This window comes from Mauremys reevesii, linkage group 7, assembly GCF_016161935.1.
Source record: "Mauremys reevesii isolate NIE-2019 linkage group 7, ASM1616193v1, whole genome shotgun sequence".
Lineage (NCBI taxonomy): Eukaryota > Metazoa > Chordata > Testudines > Geoemydidae > Mauremys > Mauremys reevesii.
In genome coordinates this window covers 113,999,756-114,021,033 of record NC_052629.1, presented here as the reverse complement: position 1 = coordinate 114,021,033, position 21,278 = coordinate 113,999,756, and the positions used below count along the sequence as shown (strand labels likewise).

General features: G+C 40.0%; 1 protein-coding gene across 2 annotated transcripts in view; it reads left to right on the top strand.

Annotated features, from left to right (window-relative positions):
- CHL1 (cell adhesion molecule L1 like) overlaps positions 1–21,278 on the top strand; it is a 185,824-nt gene that overhangs the window by 36,135 nt on the left and 128,411 nt on the right. For both annotated transcript variants that reach the window (XM_039548076.1, XM_039548074.1), the window contains one exon: positions 11,730–11,808. The gene's annotated coding sequence lies outside the window, so the exon portion shown is untranslated. The remainder of the gene's footprint in view (positions 1–11,729; positions 11,809–21,278) is intronic.

Sequence of the window (21,278 nt, the reverse complement as noted above, 5' to 3'; positions counted from 1 at the left end):
CTGCAATTTTTATTATTAGATGTCTGGGACTACCTGGCAGATAAGTGTACAATGAAGGTAACCCCATGTTTATTCTGTAATTACCTGGGGAGCTTTTTCCAGGTCCCTACAACAAATCCATTGCTATAAGGTGGGCTATAAGAATGAGGGGGTGGGCTCCCTGCTGTACCAATCATAGGAGTTCCCAACTATCCCCCTTTTCGTTCCTTTAATGAACACCTCTTTTTAAGTCCTTCTACAAGCCATTTATCCGCTCACGTATACCTTTCCTTTGGAGTACCTGCACTGGACATCCGCCTACACTTAAATAATGAGTTGTGACCTATGGCCTACCACCTGTCATGCCATGCTCGAACAGAGCCCTTCCTGAAGCCTGGTGTGGGGAAGGTGAACAAGCCCCAACTGCACCCAAGCCAATATGGTAATAAGGGAAAAAATGCCTTCCCAGCCCCCCTAAAAAGGGGAGCAGCTAGTGTAATGCCCACAGCAGGTGTTGACCAAACCTGGCATTTTACCACCTAAAAGGGAGGGAGGATGGGTCCTGCTTCAGCCTTGGTCCATGCAAAAAAGGAAGGCTTTAGGTGCACAGCTGCCTCTTTTAAACCCTGCATTCCCAGAGGATAAGTCAGCAACCATGCTGTCCCTTTTTGCAGCAGTTTTCCTCTCTCACCCCTACCCCCCCAGCCATAAAGCACTTGGCCATACAGCTTTAAGCACACACCCGCTTAAAGGTGCAGGGTGGTCATTTGTGTAACTGACCAACAACAGCATTAAGTTACAACTATATAGTCCAGTGTGAATTTTGAGTTCAGCATTGAAAATTTGCAGTGGTCAGTGATGCCATTTGGAATTCACTTTTAGTAAATATTCAAAATTCAGTCTTACAATTCATTTTGCTTGAGTCCTTGAACTAGCACAAATTGTTCCTTCACTAGAAACACCACTCGAGTGAACATGAAAGGGGTGCTGACCCAGTGAAAGCAAGTTAGTTGTACAACTTGAATAATAAATATGTGAATAACCTTTTTAGATATTCCTGTCAGATTGCAGTTTGATAAATACTGTAAATGGAAGACGGGACGGTGCTTCAATGCTACTATATAATAAGTGTGAAATAGTTGTCATTTGAATTACGTTTATGTTGGAGACGTGGAAAAGGGCAGCTCAAACTCATGCAGTTCTACTTAGTTGTTGTTTTTAAAGAAATGGGAGAAATTAGAGACCCAGTGCCTCAGCTGGTGTAAATTGGTATAGCTCCACTGAAGTCCAAGGGAGTTATGCTGATTTATGCCAGCTAAGGATCTGGCCCAGAATATCTACCCACAACTACGTATTCAAAATACAAGAGTGAATTGTATGAAAATTTTCTTCCCTTAAATCCCAACATTTTGAATATAAATACATATGCACTGTGGAAAAAATTGTGCTCCAGCATCTGATATAAAGTTGTAGCATACAGCATTATGTGACTCTATATTACCAGCCCAGAGGGAATCCTCTTTTTGCTATATAAAAGAAAAAATGCATACCATTCAATTTGCATGTACTTTATGTTCCAAAGGAGTTCAAGGGAGGTAGTGGCAAAGCAATAACAGTAGAAATGACTTATGGTTGATATGTTGTAAAAAGCAAATGGAAGTGTGCCCTATACCACAGGGACTCTAAATGCAAAATCATTCTAACTAATAAGCATATACTAAGTGTGCCAAATCCTACCCTAAAGTGTACGCAGCCCACCCTAGTGCTGTCAACTGAGTTTACTGACTTTTATTGACTATCAGGATTTATTGACCCAGGAGGTAAATATTGACAGAGGTGATTCCTACCAGTCAGAATTTTCCTCAAGAGACCATAAATCTTGGTGTTCACTGAAATTTAAAGTCAATGTATGTACAGGTATCATAAATTGAGTTTAATTGCTGAACACTTACCATGATCATTAAATATTGCTACATATAGGGCATGAATTTATTTGCCTAAACCGAATTTACATGGAGGGGAAAAAAACACATGTACCTAGCAAGTAAGAAGCCTAAGTGACCATATGCTTATATGAATATTGCACCTGATTTACTTCTGGTATGTGTCAGTACAGCCTTATTTCTGATTATTGGTCTTATTATTTTATCAACCAGAATCTGGTCCAGTGCATTGGATTGACAAAATATCATTCTGCCCTGCCTTATTTTATTGGTACTATAAATCATAGAGCCACAGAAATTGTTAAATTGAACTATGTATTGCAGGGAAGAGATCTTGGAGTTATTGTGGATAGTTCTCTGAAGACATCCACGCAGTGTGCAGCGGCAGTCAAAAAAGCAAACAGGATGTTAGGAATCATTAAAAAAGGGACAGAGAATAAGACGGAGAATATCTTATTGCCCTTATATAAATCCATGATACGCCCACATCTTGAATACTGCATACAGATGTGGTCTCCTCATCTCAAAAAAGATATACTGGCATTAGAAAAGGTTCAGAGAAGGGCAACTAAAATGATTAGGGGTTTGGAACAGGTCCCATATGAGGAGAGATTAAAGAGGCTAGGACTTTTCAGCTTGGAAAAGAGGAGACTAAGGGGGGATATGATAGAGGTATATAAAATCATGAGTGGTGTGGTGAAAGTGAATAAGGAAAAGTTATTTACTTGTTCCCATAATATAAGAACTAGGAGCCACCAAAAGAAATTAATGGGCAGCAGGTTTAAAACAAATAAAAGGAAGTTCTTCGTCACATAGCGCACAGTCAACCTGTGGAACTCCTTGCCTGAGGAGGTTGTGAAGGGTAGGGCTATTACAGGGTTTAAAAGAGAACTAGATAAATTCATGGAGGTTAAATCCATTAATGGCTATTAACCAGAATGGGTAAGGAATGGTGTCCCTAGCCTCTGTTTGTCAGAGGGTGGAGATGGATGGCAGGAGAGAGAGCACTTGATCATTACCTGTTAGGTTCACTCCCTCTGGGACACCTGGCATTGGCCCCTGTCAGTAGACAGGATACTGCGCTGGATGGATCTTTGGTCTGACCCAGTAAGGCCATTCTATGTTCTTATGCCCTTATTACTGATTATACAGCTAAGTTGAGCATGTCAAGATCCTCTTCATTTTTAATAATGCTCTTGGACAATAAGTGGAAGATTTTTGATACTTAGCTGCTTTGTTTTTTTGCCACAGTCATTACAAGTTATTGTATTTTCAATTATTCTCATTATTTGATACATATCAGAGTTTTCAGTATTTATCAACTTTCAGTTCAGTTTAGGTAAGAGTAAATTGGTGACTTGTACACTCTAGAGGGCAAAGTTTGTTGAAAATAGGAATTTATGTTCCATGGGAAGTTTCAATATTTCATAATTTTTCATCCTGAATTGGAACAAAAAGAAGAAATTTCAATTTTTCACAGAATAGAAAGTTCCAAAAAACATAAACTAGAAAATGTTGAAATGCTTCACTTCAACATTTTTTATAAAAATGAAAGTTTCCAATATTCCTGAATTGAAACATTTCACTTCAGCTTGTTGAAACAAGTTGAAATGTTTTATTTAGGCTTCGTTTAACGTTGAACTGCATCCATCTGAGCTGTAGGGTGCCTCCTGAAAGATGTACGATAGTTTGGGTATCCAATGCCATCATTGTCCTCTGTGGTCAGAGAAACCTGGTCAGACTACATCTCCCACGAGTCACTCATGGGAGTTCTGAGATTCACCATACTGGTTGAAACAGAGGGAAGTCTGAGGTGTATCACAGTATAGGTAGTCCAGCCTGGGAGTCTGGTCTGTAGAGGAGATTGGGTGTATGAGGTACAGTGGCTGCTCAGGAAGGCAGATTGATTCTGGACTGATCCAAAACACTGTATTTTTTTTAAGATGACAATTGAAACATTTCAGCAGAATAGACATTTTCCCATAGAATATTTTAATTTAGCGGAATCTACTAATGAAAAACCATTGCAACAGAATGCTCCCAACTAGCTCTTCTGGAGTGATGTAGAAGAGAATATTTCACCCCAGCAGTAAATTAAAAATAAATGGGTCTTGGATAGAATCCTACCAAAGGGTTCTTTACTTACGAAGAAGCCTTCAACAAAAATGAAATAGTCAACCCTCCCCTTAATATGCCCTGGATTCATGTGCACTTGCTATATGATTTTGATCCACAGACTTCATTTTCTGACTCCAGTCAATGCTAATAGATTACCAAGCAACTGTTTCATGTCATTATTTTAAACCTTTTTCTCAAAATATTTTACAGAAATATCACAGCACTTGCATATAGCAATATGCATACAATGTGTACATTTTATAAGACTATTATGTCTAAGTTAAATATGTGACTTTGAGAAAACTTCTTGTCTGATTTGTTCTGTTACAGTTTGTAATGGAAAATGAGAGTCCAAAATTAAGAGTTCAACTGAAAGCAAATCTACTGATTTATTTTTTTTCCCACCACATTCTGCTTATATTGACATGAATGGCCAAACCCTACATTGAAAGAGAGACCCTTAAAAAGAACATGTTTATTATGAAGTATACTTTTTCAATATTCGTGACTTTGTATAAAAGTAGCATGACAAATGTATAAAGGGTAAAACTCAAAAATGCATTTTGGCAGTGGATTTGCAATTATGAATCATAATCCAACACTAATTTTACATTGCATGTCAACTAAAATGTATGTGTTCATTTTTCATTGTTGTAAAGTTAGCTCTACTCCACTTCTTAAAGATTAAATAATCAAAATAATTAAAAAATGTGAAAATCTTTACTCTTGGATTACCACCTATGTCACCATTGCAGTTATGGCATGTCTTGCGTTCATTATGTAAGTGGATGATGATCATTTCTAAAACTTTGGTTTCATGTTTTTCTTTTAAGAGTTAGAGCATATTTTCTTTTTTTTCCCTCTGCATATATTAATTTTATGGCCTTTGAATTAAACTGGAGACTTAATCACAAATTGCTCTCCAGTTCATTTCCCGCTTAGGTGGAATCCAAAACACCACTAAAATGCTTTGTCATTTCAAAGACAGTGAATTTTTGAAAGGACCATGGTTTATTCATGTGATGCTGCACTGTTTACCAAGTTGGTTCATAAATAGTTTCCTTCTATGACTACACCCTCACCCTCAAAAACTTCTATATTAATATGCAGGTGTCAGGCTCATTCCTTACTTTATTACTCCATAACTCTTACTAAAGTAAAGACCAAGTAAGGACTGTGGGATTTGATTCTTCACTCCCCTGTTATATATAGAGCAGTGGCAAAAGTTTCTATGATCTGCCCTGTAGGACGTGCTCTGGTCTCGGAGTGTCTGGTGTGAGGAGCCAGATATACATGGCTGCATGAGTGAGTTGGTTATAGGAGTGGTTCACTGCAGCCTAAGCAACAGGCTGATCTTACCTTTGGCTACCACACCCCCATTCACATCTTCACGCTTTGTTAACCTTTCAGTGCCAAAGCCTAGTCATCATTTTCTTCAATAATACAAAGCAACTTTGGGCCTGGTCTCCTGTGTGCAAAGCTGAGAGGGACTCCTGGTAGCATCCATTGCCCCAGAGGGCCAGGAAGAAAGTAGAGTTATGTCCCCGCCTTGTTTGCTCAATAGCTGGCAGAATAGGAAGGGCATGCAGGGGCATGGTGCTCCATATGTATAGTCAGGCATTTGAGGAGATTATCTGCTCCTGGTGCTCCTTTGGGGACGATGCAATTTGCCCCACCCCCAGAGCAGTGTTGGGGCTGTCAAGAACAATATAACTCAGAACAATGATGCTTTGCCCTGGAAGGTTAGTTTTTTATGGAGTATCTCACAGCCATGGGTAAGACTATGGGCATGCAATGACACAAAGTTCCACAGCAGACCAAATACAAGCACCATTTAAATGTTCAGATTCCAGTTAGCATAATGTATCTTACGTGAGTCTAGACTTATCTGTGGAACAATAAAACACCATTTGAAGTGTCTCAAGGTGGCAGAGATCCAGTAACACAGCTCTATTGCCATCTGTGATGTGGCGTAGGGAAAGGGCCAGAGCAGAGCTGCACTCCCATTATTCCTGGCTGCTGGAATTGCCCCTTGAGACCACAGGTGGCTAGATTTAAGTTGCAGCAATTGGGCTGCTCACTTACACCACAGCAGGTCAGTCAAACCCCAGCCCCTGTCCCCCAAGAATAGGGGAAATACAAAGATGGCTTCAAGCCACTTTTGTCCCCTTCCTCTTTCAATTTCTGCACCAAGCACAACTCAGCTGGAACAGAGAATAACAGCGAGTGAGCAGCTGATATGAGTAAAATCCTCAAATGCTCAGTCCCCCGCTTGGAAACGAATCTAACCCCTTTAGCCCTTTGGAAAATTGGAAGACATGAAGCAATTCTAGTAGCAGTAGTAATAATTAATGAAATGATGCAGTTGCAAAGCAGGGAGCAAAAGTAGCATGTGAATCTAGTTAGTCTCTCTCGCTCTCACACACACTCACACGCACACACACACACTTCCTGTTTTTATTTAATCCCTGCAGATCTAAGAGAGAGGTGCATTTCACCACTTAAAAATATATTCTAGCCACAGCAAACCTTGAACAATAGATATGGTTAAAATGTAAGGCTTGCTTCCCCTCCTCTTTAGCAACCGGGGTTCAAACACCAAGACAAGTTTTTAGCACATACAGCAGACATTAGTTTCCATCAAGGAATACATTGTTCCAGTAATACTGCCCTTTCTAGTACCACACTAAATGCAATCACTTGGACTTTGCAGCTGTGAACTCATTGCAGCTCTGAATCAGCCACATGGCTACTGATACACACAATGAACACTTATAATAATAACTGTCCTTTCCCCATTTAAGAAACCATAAGCCCATAGCCCACGTCTCTCACAAATCATCTCCTTTAGCCCTCTGTAAAATAGGCACTTGACTTTTAAACTCAAGCAGCTTTTTAAAGATATTTATGCATTTCCCTGAGCAAGGGAAAACAGCAGCCTTCTTATGCCTGCTGGGTATCCCACGCCTCCAGGAATAATAGTGCTTTTCTGTGGAAAGCATCATTCCACACTGAAGAGTCTCAGAAATAGATCACAGAATAACATTCCCATATTTGGATGACAAAAGAGACACAGGAAAGCATAATTCAGTCTGTGCTGCAGACAGGTGCATTCTTGTAGACCGGTACATTCCTTGCAGTTTTCCAGGAATTCAAGTCATCTTCCCAATGAAACAGTATAATACACAGTCCCATATTCCATCAAGTGCTACTAGATTCACAGGGAGGTTCAGGTGGGCGAGAGGTAGAGTGTGAAGTAGGAATGCTTGAAACCTGAGAATGTCTTAAAATGGACACCCTTGTAAAAATCTTTGGGCCAATTTCTTAACTGGTGTAAATTGGAGAAGCTCTTTTGAAATCAGTGGAGCTCTGCTGGTTTACATCAATGGACAATCCTGTCCCTTTTTAACGTTAGGCTCTAAATATGCTTATCTCATTCTTTGTATGTACAAAGGCTAGCACAATGGGAATCCAATCTCAATTTGGCCCATAGGCACAACTAAGTAACATGGTAAATAATAAATTTGTCATTACAGAATCGATTCCTAATCTTGCATTCCTTGTGCCTCTAAATATCCCATTCCTGTATGTGTGAGGTTTTTGGAGGCACAGGGAATGCAGGATCAGGTCCAAAGCCACATTCATTTCCCTATGTTCTGAAAGTAAACTCAGCCTACTGTAACAATAGAGAAGCACTGACTGATTTCTAGTGGTGTCTCTGGCCTCTGCATATGGGTACCTTACACAAATTAAAAAGAATCAGAACATTAAGCAAAAGCCATTTAGCATAATACTTGCAGATCTAATACAATAAAATAATGGATATATTTTCCTCATATATTGTCATACATTTTTAACCTAATTTTATATTAATGATCATGATTATCCCCTTTTAAGAGCATCATTGATGGTGATAAAGCATAATAACTATACTGTTATCCAGAGTTACTTTAGACTCCTATATGCTGATTCTCCACTGCCTTTTATCTTGAATAGTCACTTATGCCTAAGCAAAGAGGGTGCATTTTGGTGCCATTCTCATAATTTTACACGCACTTTGCACAGGTGTGAATTACTTCACCAACCCTAAGCTAGTTATAGCTTATGACTCTGCTGGACTAGACAGCATATTGGGGGCACAGAGCCAAGGACCCACTCACTTAATGGGATAATAAATATTGGCTCTTGTTCTCCCCACTGCGAGCAGATTAGCAATGCAAGTAGCCCAAGCAAAGACGTGAGGAGGCTCACTACACCCCCTTGCTCCCTTGCACTGATATGTAAGGAAGCTCGCAATTACAACTTCACTTTATTTTATTTTTTTCCATTAGTCATAGGACGTGCTCCCCTCATTTCAGGGATCAGAGGAAACAAAAACCTGGAGCTTACACAACACAAAAGAGTAGGGGCCTAACACTAGATTGCCCTGCCCCTTGGGTAGCCATTTAAACCTATGGAGAGTGATAAAATGCTACTGAATTACATTGGACTACACAGGGTACAAAGCAGCATCGATCCAAGCCCTGCAGTGGTGACTACAATGGAGATGAGGCCACTCATCATCTGCAGAGAATTGCTAAGGAGGGAAGAACCTATTTTAAAAGCATAGTGCTTGGTTTGGCTATGTCTGGGTATGTGGTTTGTTGCCACTTTGTTTTTTACATTTTAATTGTGTCATATCATTCCATATACAGGGGACCACATCCTCAGCTGGTATGAAATGATATAGTTTATGGTTTTCAATAAGCAGGAGCAGATGGTTCGAAGTGGAAAGCAGGGTGCTAGGAGTGAGTTTCTAAAGGGAAATGATGGCCTCTCACCTGTACCTCTGGTGGAATCTTCTGTTGGTATAAATTTGTCACAAAGTGGGCAGTCATTTTCCGAAACCTTCCTTGGCAGTCCTCATTATCTCTCTAACAACATCTTTTCCTTCATTTCTATTACCTGTTAAGTGAATTTGCTGGAGAAAAGAAGGTTAAGGCCTTCTTTCAGCAAAAGTGAATACTCCTACAGAGTTCCTTTATATCATTCTCTGGTCCTTTCCTGTCTGCCTTGCTATACTCTTGTCATGGATGGCTCTGAGTTAAAGGTCGATTGATAGGTCTAGGTGCACCTCACATAATTAGAAAGGAAGCGGAGGATTTTTGAAGATGCCTTTTTTATTTTATTTTATTTATTAAATTATGGTCTCCTATCAAGCATTTCAGTTACTTTCCTGTGTGAATTACAAGTAAGGTAAAAAAGAAAAAACAAACCTTAACAGACTCAAGCAATAGGCTGAAACCAACAACCTGGGGTGTAAATCTGTGTCACTCTAGCCTGCTGTGCATTAAATTGCCATATGGACCTCCTACTATGCATTAAAAGTTCCATAGCATGCTTTGATGTACTTGGGTTCCAAACAGCAGTACCACACAGCAAACAATAGAACTTTTAGTGTGTGATAGCAGGATCCATATAGGAACTTAGTCTAATATCCTGCAGATTTACACCCGAGCTTGCCACGTACTAAGTCTCCATGTATATTTAAGGGCTTGTCTACAACTCAGTCCATTGTGTCAGAGCAGGATTACATTCTTCATTTTGAAGCAGAGATTGTTGTATGTGTTCTGTGTATGATTGATTATTATTTTTAAACCCTCCATTGACTGGATCAAGCTCTTAAATAACAAGGCAACACACTGACCATCAGGGCTTTGAACTAAAATCCACAGTGCATCTGGAACTATCGAAATTCTGGTCTCTCGCATGGACCTACAATGCACCAAATGAGGCCCGCTAGCTAGACATGCCTTACTGAAGTATGTGTGTACACAGAATTTGGCCATGCATCTCAAAGGAGCTAACCACTATTTTAAAATGTAGCCGTCAGTTTGAAGTACTAAGGTGTGTGTAGCGGGGGGGAGTGGGATTTGTCTGTGGGGAAATAACAGTCTGCCTCTAACTCTATTGGAATAAGACCAGATAAAGAGACTATCGAGTAGTGTCAAGGAAGAAAAAAAAGGTTAGCTGAATTTCCCTTTATCACTTTTTTCCCTAAAAATATTTCACTGAATATCTTGTCACTCATGCAAAGATTCTTGATAGTAAATCACTTGTAAAGGTGACCTGCATAGAAAAAAAAAAAGTCTGATGTCCTTCTTTTGCTCTTTACTGGTATATGGAAATAATGCCTGAAATGTATATTGTGGTGGTTCTCCCTGATTAAAATGTGGGACTTGGGAGAGGTGGTTTTAAGTCACCTTACTCTCCCCATTTCCAGGGTCCAGCACACGTCAGAGAAGCCCGAGGGTGCAAAGCAGTGGTTGCACCTGTTAACGTGGCCCAATGTGTGAAATAGCCCTTCAAAAACAGCCCAGTAGTATAAATGCTAAAGGATAGGCACAATAGCATGTGTGTGTGTGTATGAGATACAAACAGGTTGATCACTAAAGATGTGCTTGAAATGGAGAGAACACGACTGAAGAAAATAGTTAAGAAATATTCCCTTATTTTTTTTCTTGATCATATACTTTTTATAGCACCTTGTATCTATTATTTTAAATGGAACACCTTTCAAGCCTGCTCCGCATTGGTGAACTGAAGTAGGAGAGACAGGAACAATATATTTTTTGACACCTTATCCTAGTCAGAAGATCACAGGTCTTCCAGACCATTCTTTTTTACCCTTTTGAAGTCTAGATATCTTAAAAAGTTATTATGTAGATTGAAGGATAGAAGCATGAAAAAAGGAAATTCTACACTGTGGTGATTGACATGAATCATCCCTGAAAATGCACCTTTCTAGCAATATCAGAAAGATTGAGAGAGGTTTTCTATTTGGAATAACTGTAACAAATTGAGTATAGATAGATGCCTCACAGTTTGGATTTTTAGTGGTACTGACTGTGATGACTAGAGTGGATGGGGGTGGGATTTTTTTTTTGGAAGCAGTCTTGGATGAATAGTAGAAACTATTTTTTTGCCAAAATGCTTATGATTTCATTACTGGGTTCAATCACCTCTTGTGGCTACTAAGGGAATGCAATGAAACTACGGTAGTCAGGATGATTTAACAGGTCTTTTCGAACTCTAACTGCTAAGCTTCTTGGAATCAAACTTCATGTTCTATAATTTTGTTCAGGCTACTTGTTGTGATGGGATGGAATTAAAACAAAAGTAGTATTTTGATTCAAAGCTTCAGAATGTATTATTGCATTTTAGTATGATGATTTGTTGTTTATATTGCAAAAGCATGTGTGAAATGAAAGCTGAGACTCCATTGTGCCATCTCTGCTCCAAAGAGCTTGCAATCTAAGTAGACAGTGCAGGTTAAGAGTGAATAAGGGAAACCGATGCACAAAAAAAGTGACTTGCCCAAAGGTCTCAGAGCAGGTCAGTGTTAGAGCCAAGACTGGAATCCAGATCTCCTGACTTCCCCTCCAGTTCCCTATCTACTGGACCATGTTATTGCTCTTATTGTAACATGGAAAATCAGCCTTCCTTTCTAGTTAAACATAGGAGAAAAGAGGATGAGATCAGAGACAAACTCAATGATCTGATGAAACAGAACAAGAACAAAGAGAAGTTCTATCACTATAAAAGCTGTGTACACATAGAGACAAAGACTGATATATTCCTGTTTGTGGGATTGCTTATTTTTGAAGTCCTTTTTGATTATTTAAATTACAACTGTGTGTTTGTCTCCAGATGCAGTAAAGTGGGAAGAATGATCCAGATTTAAAACTGCAGATTGTGGCAGGAGTTGATGAAGGAGCTGAATTCACTGGTTAGCAAACTTCTTTTAAATAAAGATTTGTGTCTTGCATATGGTTAGCTAATATTTATTTCTGGAGTATACTAAATACATGGTTCTAAATTCACTGAAACAATTTGCTTTTGACATATTCTATACTTGTATAGTAGTGCGCTCTCTCTCTCTCGCTCGCTCTCCATGTATAAAACTTCTTGCTTAAATAGCATATAATTTTAAAATGATTGGAAAACATTAACATTCAGCGTCTGAAAGATCATTTCAAAATAAAAAGTTTCATGCTGCCAAAGCCTAGTTCACAAGTTTTTTTTTTTTTTTTTAACCAAACAAGTCATAGCTACCTTTGTGAAGCTAGATGGCCAAGTCAGGACTTCCATCCTCTTATGACTTCTAATTTGTCAAGGGATGGGGGTTTTCCCTGAAAACCAAATTTTGCAGTCTGATTGACCGAGCCCTATCATGATTTGGTGTAATTTTTGAATGAAAGTCTACAGTTCTCTCCTTTTTAACTCTGCTAATGGTTGCCATGTAGACAAATGAGTGACATATACATTATTCCAAACATCCAAGAAGACTGGATCTGAAGTGGTGGCTTTAGGATTTTACGAAGGACTCCTGGGACGTGCTGAAAGGGGAAAGAGTCAAAAGTGATGTCCTTAGTAATGGCATTGCCAACAACTGTAGTTTAATGAAAGAAGGTGGTGAAGCCAAATAATTATTTCTGTCCTTGGCTTCTCTAGGATACCCCATTATCATAGGATTTAAGCACCTCGGAACCCTTAATATAGCTAGATATGCTACTGAGCAAAACATCCATGCTACCAAAAGATATATTTCTGTCTTAGCTCTGAATTTAAATGTATATTTTTGTTGAGGTTTATATTTTGACGAATTAAATAATATAAAAAAGAAGAAATTGGGCTTACTTTTTCAGTATGTGGAGACTTAACTGTGTAACTCCTATTCACCTTAATGGAAGCCATGTGGCAAAATCCTCACGTATCATGCTGATGATTTACCCCTTAACTTTCTTTTGAAATGCCATTCATGGGATTTTTTTTATTCAACTCCCCAGCCTTTGCTAATGCAAACAATAACACACAGAGAAAGAGGGCTGAGAACTCTATTCATATGTGTCTGTTTTGAAGCTCACTTTCTCTACTTTAGTGAACTGCAAAATACTACATATGCTGGTAAATTGCACTTTGTCTTTTTAAAAAGAAACAAGTGTTCATCATTTGAGTCAACCCATTGACAAACCTTTGATGTTCTTTCCAGCCAATAAATGTCACATGCTAAATAGAAGCTACCCCTTTATGTTATAAGTCCAAAATAACCATAGTAGATCTAGGACAAAGCTGCAGAGCTCATTTCAAATGTTATCTGAAACTGGACTTCCACAAAGGTTAGGTATGTTCCAATTCTGTGTCTTGATTCAGATCATTATAAAAAAAAAATTTAGGTGTGAGCAGTGAAGTACATTTCCTTTCTTTGTTTGTAAATTGGCCTGCAAATTAGTCCTCATTCAGGACTAGCCGCCTGGAAAAGTCTGTATGTAAAGGCTGGCCATAATTTAGTTAAGCAAGAATAAAGAGCATACTTTTTTTTTTTCAGTCTTTATGATTGGAAAATATATTCTATTCCTCCTCATGTAACTCAAAAAATGTATGAATGGATTTTTCTAAACCCTTGACCATGAAACTGAAGCCCAATCTTGAATGGTTCATCTGAATCAGAGACATATTTACAAAGTTTGAGCGGGTGACATTGGGAAAGAATTCTGAGTGTAACCTTAGCTATATTTTTTGATATTATAGCTTTTTCAATGTTAAGTAATTGGAAATGTTACCTAACTTTATTGTCCATGTACCCAATCAGACACCTGGGTCCAACCATGAACTTGGTTTAGAATGTCAGAAACACATGTTCAGGGAATGCTCCACTTTTCTTTTTTCTCTCATTTTACATTTTTCATTGCTCCTCTCTCTCTTATGTGCCGATTCCCCAAATTGTGTTTATACTGTTTTCAATGCACAATCTGATATGTGACCCTCTACACTGCCTGACCACCGCATGAACCCATGTTAATATATGCTATAAAACCGTGCCACATAGGGATATATATGTTCAGACAAACTCTTTAGGGTTTTTTTTTTCTATTTCATAGTAGTTTAGTAGAATTATAACAGGGCTTTTGATGCATTATAACTAAGAGAAAGTGTGATTGTAACAGTTTTCCTTTTATTCAAAGTTCATGATGCTAATCTCTGTCAAAAGGTAGTTGCCAGCTTAAAAGTTAGTGTTCTTTCTAAATCAGGGTGGTGATTCTCAACCAGAGGTCCACTGCTCCCTGGGGGGGGGCCACAAGCAGGTTTCAGGGGGGCCTCTAAGCAGGGCCAGCATCAGACTCATGGGGGCCGAGGACAGAAAGCTGAAGCACCACTGCATGGGGCTGAAGTCTGGGGCCCTGAGCCCAGCCACCTGGGGCTAGGGCTGAAGCCGAAGCTAGAGCAACTTAGCTTTGCGAGGCCCCCTGTGGCATGGGGCCAGGGGCGGCTCTAGGATTTGCGCTGCCCCAAGCATGGCGGCACGCCGTGGGGGGCGCTCTGGCGGTCGCCGGTCCCGCGGCTCCGGTGGATCTCCCACAGGCACGCCTGTGGGAGGTCCACCGGAGCCGCGGGATCAGCGGACCCTCCGCAGGCATGTCTGCGGGAGGTCCACCAGAGCCGCCTGCCACCCTCCCGCGGGACGCCGCCCCAAGTGCGCGCTTGGCGCGCTGGAGTCTGGAGCCGGCCCTGCATGGGGCCTTGGGCAGTTGCCCTGCTTGCTACCCACTAACGCTGGTTCTGGCTTTTATATACAGAAAACCAGTTGCTGTGGCACAGGTGGGCCATGGAGTTTTTATAGCATGTTGGGGGGGCCTCAGAAAGAAAAAGATTGAGAACCCCGGAATCAGGGCATGATTCATGTAACCATATTTGTGGATATGAAATATAGATATGCCCTTTTCTACATGCTTAAGAAAGCAAACAACTAGCCTAAGAAAGTGAGTAGCTTTGGTCTTGGGGAAAAATAGCTCATTTATTAACACCCTCCCCACCCCAACTGATATAGGACAAATTGAGCTTCAGTATCCTGCATAAAGGTTATAACAACACTAATAGGAAATTTATTAAGGCATTAAGGGAAAAATCTTTCAGCCGGTTCTTCACACAGTTATCTTTGAAAATTGACCTCATTGAGGTATATCACGTGGGCTATCAACCTCAACTGATGCATTCAAGATTCTTTCACATTTGAAAATCTGCTTAAATCCAGATCAGTATTTAATGAGGATTTAATGAGGACGCCTTAAGACAGAGTGAAATGACTAGGGTGTTCAGTGTTTGCAACCCAAGAAGAGGTTCTCTGAACAAACAAACCAGTTTTCCTTATAATCCCAGGTACTGAGCTATCTGTTGGTTGAACACCTGACTACATGCTAGGAAAAAGTAGATTTTCTATCTGATGCCATTGTCTATCCTCAGCTACATCATCACAATGGGGATGCATATATGGATCTGAAGGAATTTGATAACATTTATCTGCCCCATCATACACAGATCTCTCCACAAACTTGGATTTGAACACAAGGATGTCGAAGATGGAAGCTTTTGGGTGAAATTCACACTTGCACAAGATCATGGCTCCCTCCACAGTGGTGATCATACAAATTACAGTCCTAAAAGATGGTGTGGTGAATGCATTCCCCAGGGAGACCAAGCCCCTCCCAAACTACCCCTGGAGTAGCACAAGTATGAGTCACACCTGTCCACGGTTGTGCCCTAACTGGCCTGAAGTGTGGGGCTATAGTGGTGCATAAAGCCTTGTGTAGATCATTTGTACAGGGCAATTTTCACCCGTAGCTATCAGAGATGTCGAGTCAAAATTTTCAAAAGCACGTAAGTTGCATTTTCAAAAGTGATTTAGGCTTTAGAGATCCTATGTCTCTGGGACTTTAGGCACCTCTGAAAATTTTACCTTAGGTTCATAAGTCACTTACGTGCTTCTGAACATACCTGTTATCAGGAGTTTTGTGAATGGAAATGTTTGTCTAAGTTAGAAATCATTAGGGAAGTCATTTTTAGATTAAATATGCAAGAACCTTTGGGTTTCATATGCAGAATACTGAGGAAATGTCTTTCCACTATATAAACACTAGAAGTCACATGTTTTATGTACTCATTCCCACTTACACCTGTCAACCTTTCACATATGCACTTACAAACAAGTGGTTTGTGCTTTCACAGTAGATGTATGCACAGCTACCCAACCTGCATGTGCAAGTGTTGGGTTTTGCATGTGCAAAATATGAGAGCAGAAGAAATATTGAGAGTGCGTTTTTGAAGGAACTTGAAAATTTGGCCCAGTGGGCTGCTTTTTAAAAACAAAAGGCCTCATTTGGCATTCAAAAGGAAAACATAAAATATTTGCTTACCAATGATTTGCATCAGGCAAGGACTACAGCCAGTGCAAATTGTGCAAGTTTGAATATAACATTTCAAGGGCATTATACTGGGACAAGGGGCGTTACACTGATCAGCATTCTAGAGGCTTTATCCCTAAGACAAGGTTTTATTTGGCTGGTAAAGTAACACAATATGTGACCTGGTTTATTTGCTGGTAAACATGACAGAGGGCAAGCAAATAGTTGTTCCAAGTTATGAAAGGAGGTATCTATCCGCTTACTCAATATACAGCCTGAATTTGGCACATTCTTTCATTTGACACACAACAGTTGCAAAAGTACATTGTCAAATGAGTGAGAGAAGTGCTCTGTTGAGCTACAAACAGTTATGGAACAGACAATGTCAGTCCAAGCTTCCCCACACTACCCCAGCAAGCCAGGCCTGAAGGGACGAATGAGGGTAGTCCAAAACCCCATTCAGTTTTCAGCCTCTATGCTGAGAATTCCAACACAGGTACCAGCTAGCACCAATTGTGATGATGAATTTTGTGCTGAGGCAAGTAACTGTCCATTAGAAACTGGGCTAGGATCACTAACATCCACCACCAAGCAACTTTCAGTCACTACTAGCCTGAATTGAGTTTGAATTGATGACCTTGAGAAGAAAGACACTCTATCTCATTACCAAGCTCCTGAGCTAGCAAGTTTTTAATATGCCGTATAAAATCAATTTTAAAATGGCATTTATATGATTATTTTTATTAAGTATTATTAATATTAATGATTTTTATATATTTCATTATTAGGGTACATAATGGGTGTAAATTTTTAACAGTGAGAGTAATTAATGATTAGAACTACTTACCATGGGTCTTGGTGGATTCTCCATCATAGAAAATTTTTTAAAATCAAGATTCGATATTTTGTCTAAAAGCTCTGCTCTAGGGATTATTTTGAGGAAGTTCTATGGCCTGTGTTATGCAGGAGGTCAGACTAGATGATCACAATGGTCCCTTGGAACCTATGAAAGAATAGCATTTTTGTGTGTTTTTTTTCCCATAGAGATGTGCACCAGATAGATACGTAAAGAGAGACAGAGAGTAGATTGCTAATATACTATAAATCAAATACATAGATGTTCATGAAATAACAGAAAAATACTACTGCCAAAATATATGAAACAAATCCCCTCAAAGCTTGTGTGTTTTCAAAAAATTGAAACCTGAAATCCTATTTAGATACTGAAATAAGCATGTCTCTAAAGAACCATATGGAAATGTTGAATATATTGGGGTTAACCAGGAAAAATCTGTAAGAATGTGCAACACAGCAATACAAATCACCAGAGGAAAAGTCAATGAAGAAAGCAAATTACATACCCTGCCACTGGAACGACTTTTTGCCCTAAGGAAATCCAGAGCAGGCCATGCTAATGGAAAATTCCAAAGAACAGCAGTTTATAACTCTGCCAAATTTTTTTTTAAATCAATTTTTAGAAAAAAAAACTTGTTGTTGAGCTGAATGAGTCTTTAAGCCCTCAAAACCCTAACAACAAAACAAACAAAATGGGGTGTTTATGTGTATAACAAAGAATTTAAATGAAATAGGAAAGGCTACCAAGTAGATCAAATACTCATGGGGCAAGTAACTGATCAAACAGTGACTATAATAAATCAAAGCCCCTGATCAAAGTCTAATGCATCCTCCCTCACATGAGCCACTGGTAGAAGGAGATAAACATCAAAGTTAAGTACCTTTGCACCAAACAAAAGAGAGTATAAATGAAATATATATGGTATATACATCAAAGCAGCCTTTGAGAAACACATCACATATTGCTCTTGCTTATGTGTATTGCATACAAGGCTGTGAAAATGGAGATGAAACCTGTTCTTTTCTTAATTTTTTTAATGTTTGAATGTGAGTATCAGTAAAAAGAGACTGGCAACGCACCTGTGTACAAAATGTCTTTTGTACACAGGTGCTGCGCAAATTCAAGCACAAAGCTCTAATAATACATCTCTGATCTGAGCTGCAAAACACTACCACATTACAAACCTTGCAGTATGTTGAGAAGAGACGGCAAGTTTTGCTTCATGTACTTTTTTGTTTGTTTGTTTTAATGCTATGTTTTGCACTAGAGACAGTCTTGATGAGACCACCAAGATTTTGTTCTTTCTGACTTCGGGCATGTTTCAGCCCAACTTTTAATGAGCTGAAAGCTACTCAAATGCATTAGCTTACTGCCTCCTATCAACCCTAGAATCACACTTGTTTTAATCAAAGTGGTGAGGATGGAAGCTGCTAATTAACTGGATCAAAATAGCTCATTATGAGGCCTTGGCTCCATAAAGAAATGAGTTTATGAAGGAATGTATCCACTTCTGAAAAAAATATGCAGACTGTCCCATAAAGGAAAATTCCAGTGGAAGCCCTTAGGTTCCTTTTTTGCAATTAGGTACAATATTCCCTCTTCACTTATAATGAGAAATAGTGCTAGTATCATTTATATTCTCCCCCCTCCCCCCGAGAAACTCTATAAGGGCCCCTGCTGTACATGATAAATGCACCTAACTTTCTCCTCCTATAACAGTCAGTCTCTGTTCTGTATATTCAGTCACAAATTAGAATTTGTGCTTGGCTCTGTGCTGATGTACAACTGGATTGGAGCACGTATGGGGTTCAATAAATGTAGAATTTGGTCCTTCATAGTTAAAAGACTAGATCCTGCTCTTGTTTTATAGTGGGCTCTATTAGCACCTTAACTCTTTGTAGGCTCTGCATTGACCTGGTCTGTCCTGAAGTTTAACAGACTAATGCCAGTAGACGAAGACACAGAGCATCTCAACAGTGGCTTCGTGGTCACAATCCATGGAGCTGATTTATGGGGGTGCTAATGAATACAAACATGCTCTATAGGTCCTTCCCTGCCTTCTTTCTTGTGGAAGTCATGTGGGACTGGAGAAAGCATTTCTGAGGTGACTCTGTTGGAGAGTGAAGAGAGAAAGTAGGGGTAGGGAACAAGGTGATACCCAGTGATTGTGTATCCGGGAAGGTTGGGTGGAAGGTGGGCAGGGGGCATTGTTGTGCCTGCTGCCCTTCATTTTCCTGAGGGCTGGGGAAATTCCTCACTTGAGCTGAAAGCTCCATTCTGTACCGATTGGCCACTATTCCTATTTAACTCATAAGCGTCTAGGGACATTTGACTGACAATTGCAGTGACTTTCCTCCAGCTCCAGAGAGTTGGAGTGGATCTGTGTGTTCACTCGGTCGTCTTAATCTCCTTTGCTGGCAAAGGGGAAAGGCAGCATTCAAGGGCCATGTAGTCATTTCACAGCAACCACTGAGTAAGGAAGCCCCCACAACCTCCTGTTTCCAGTTGAGCTCTATGGCAATGGAATTTGACTATTCTGTAGAACTCCAGAGGGCTCTGTTCCATGGAGCACAGAGGAGGCAGAATAATTTATTCTTATTGCTGTATTTGCTCTCCCTTCCTAGAAGAAAAGGGTTTTTTTCTCAGCTGGTACCAGACACATTTTTTATGCCTGAATGTGTTGAATAAAATAGAATTTTTTATTGATAGGAGACATAAAAATGAACTATGTATAGCTGTGTCTATGTACTCAGATATTAGTGCTGGCCAAAAATTTTTGATCAGTATTTTTGTACAAAAACGGCTCTTCAAACAATTAAAACATTTTCACAAATGTGTGTGTGCATGTGTAACAGTTCTCAAGGTAGTTTCTTTAAATTTACTGCGAAAAAATGACTCTTTGAACTAAATTACTATCTTTTTTTAATTAATTATAGTTAATTCATCCACCACAAGGCTTATATTAAATGCTTTTTATCTCTTAATTTGTCTTAATTAGTTTTGAGATTTATGTGTGTGTATATGTATGTATATATATAAACACAAAAACTACATTAAAACAACATTATTGAGGTTGAAAAGTCAAGTGCTCAAAAGTTAGGAAATACTGGAATTAAGGCTACCTTAGCAGCCATAATCTGGCTTCCTTTTGCATATGCATTATGACGCAGTATTCAGTGACATAGAGTGACCAGATGTCCCGATTTTATAGGGACAGTCTCAATATTTAGACTGGTTTAAAGCTTGGTTTAAATTTAAGTGACTTGATTAACATCACACAGGACCTCTGTGGCAGAAGCAGGAATAGAAGCCAGTTTTCCAGGGTAGCATTCAATTGTTTTATCCATGAGAATGTCTTTTTTTTTTCCTGAGGTCTCCTGCCTTATTTACTACAAACCTTCCAGCTTCTGCAACAATGAGGCAGGGGTCCTACAGGGAACAGGCTCCTTCACTATACAACCCTAATTCACGGCCCAGAGCAGGCCCTCCCAAGGCACTGAATGAGGTGGGGGTCCTGTTGTAGGGGGCATGGGGAGAAACCCGTATGTGATCAGTATAATATTAGCTCTCATTCCAGACTCTGGAGGGGGCACAAATTCTTCTGGCTGTTCCTCCCAAGCTCAACCCCTTCTGTCCTATCCTCTCCAACCTGGCTCTGGCCCAGTCTTGTCTCTACCCCACTCACATTCCTTGTCCCAATTTCCACTCCTCAGGCTTTTCGTCCCAGTCTCCTTGTCCAACCAGTCCGAGTCTCCCTCCCCAGGCTCACGGTTCAAGTTCCATTCTCCACACTGACTCCCCATCTCATTTTCCCAATACCCAGGCCAAGTCATCTTGACAAACCCGCCCCAGTGTCCTTCCCACACCAGCTCCTTGTCCCAATCTCCTTGCCCACCCAGTCCCAGTTCTCCCTCCTGCTCCCTTGTTTGCTATCTCTCTCCCCCTTTCCCCTGCATTGTCTCCCAGTCCTAGTCTTCCTCGCTGTGCTCTCATCCAATCTGTCTAATGCACATGTTCCACTTAGTTCCTTGTCCCAGTCTTTTGCCCGCCCACTTGCAGTTCTACCCCAGCGCCCCAGCTACTTTTAAGATTTGCCTCTCCTCCCCCTCAACTCACATTCTCCCCCACACTGGTTCCAAGTCTGTCTCCTTACCTGCCCAGTCC